Raw genomic sequence first — 1,553 nt, 5'->3', positions numbered from 1 at the left:
TATATATATATATATATATGTGTGTGTGTGTGTCTTTGTGTCTGTGTTTATCCCCCATCATCGTTTAACAACAAGTGCTGGTGTGTTTACATCCCCATAACTTTGCAATTCAGCAAAAGAAACTGATTGAATAAGTACTAGACTTAAAATGAAAAAAAAAAGGTACTGGTCAAATCACAGACTAATGATTGACACAAGTAAAGGATAAAAGTGTTTATGTGGTGTCATTCATGCATAGGCAATTATATTTACATCATTAATTAAATTCATTAGACATTACTATCCAATGTAATTACAATATTTCAATTCATGATTTGAAAAAAAATTACATCTGATAAATCAAATGTATTTTTTAAAAATTAGATTTTACATCATAATAATTTTTTTTAATGTCCGCTTTTCCATACTTGCATGGGTTGACAGAGCTTATCAAGGCAGATTTGCTACTGACAGATACCTTTCCTGTCAGCAACCTTCACAGCAACATATTAGTTCCCCATGGTCAGACATATTTTTGCAGAATATTGGAGATGAATGACACTACTTGTATTACTGTGATACTCATTTACAAATGTCACATGATATCAAGATAAAGCAACACAAATATAAACTCTCTATCTCTCTCACACACACACACATACGGCAGGATTCTTTCAGTTTTCATCTACCAGATCCACTCACAAGGCTTTTGTTGGCCTGAGGATATAATAGAAGATGCTTGCCTAAGGTACTATAGAGTGGGACTGAACCTAGAACCAGGATTCTTAACCACACAGCCATGCTTCTGCCTTACCATTTTCTCAGATCAGATAATTGCTGATTATTGCCTATTTACCAATTATTGCCAATTAATAACAGTTGTTTTATCTTTCATTTAAATCATTGAACTTTCTTTCAGCTTGTTGTCCACCATTTTATATTCATACATCAAAAGCTCTTTCAATAACCTACTGTGTTACTGTGTTTGTATGAACACACAAGCAAGATGTCTCATAGTAGCTAGACTTTTCAGAAATAGCAGCCAAAATCATCTTTAAATCAGACTCTTCTGTATTATGCATGTGTAAGTACTTAACAAGCAGTAGCTAGACAAAGCAGTTACTTCTCAATAAAATCACACCCGTCTCTTTACATGTTACTTTGATCCAATACCTGTGCATTGTTGGGTAGCCCTGTTAGTTGTATATAAAATGAAAGTTCACCATTTAAAACATACAGTTATACTAAAATGACTTTTTCACAATTTGAATATATATGTTTGCTTTTATTACCATGCTATTTTTTATTCTCTTTTTCTATCCTCTCTTTCCATTTGAAACAAATAAGAAATTTTAAAAAAAATGTTTTGCATGTACTTACACAAAGCTCAGCACCAATTTTTTAATTAAAAAGAAAAAAAATTTAATTAGGGACTAAAATTGAAACAGCATTTTAAAAGGTGTAGCATTTAATTCTTGTGACTAATGCACACCTCTAATTTCTAGGTTAAAACTCTGGGAAAAAAGTATGAATTTTATATGCATAATTACTGTATTTATAGATGTTTGATATTT

General features: G+C 31.2%; 1 protein-coding gene across 1 annotated transcript in view; it reads left to right on the top strand.

Annotated features, from left to right (window-relative positions):
• Positions 1–1,553, top strand: part of LOC106871022 (proton myo-inositol cotransporter) — a 40,951-nt gene that overhangs the window by 33,216 nt on the left and 6,182 nt on the right. The gene's annotated exons all lie outside the window — the stretch shown is intronic.

This window comes from Octopus bimaculoides, chromosome 9 (assembly GCF_001194135.2).
Source record: "Octopus bimaculoides isolate UCB-OBI-ISO-001 chromosome 9, ASM119413v2, whole genome shotgun sequence".
In the NCBI taxonomy this organism is placed as follows: domain Eukaryota; kingdom Metazoa; phylum Mollusca; class Cephalopoda; order Octopoda; family Octopodidae; genus Octopus; species Octopus bimaculoides.
The sequence above is the reverse complement of the archived record's forward strand: the minus strand, read 5'-3'. Positions and strand labels throughout refer to the sequence as shown.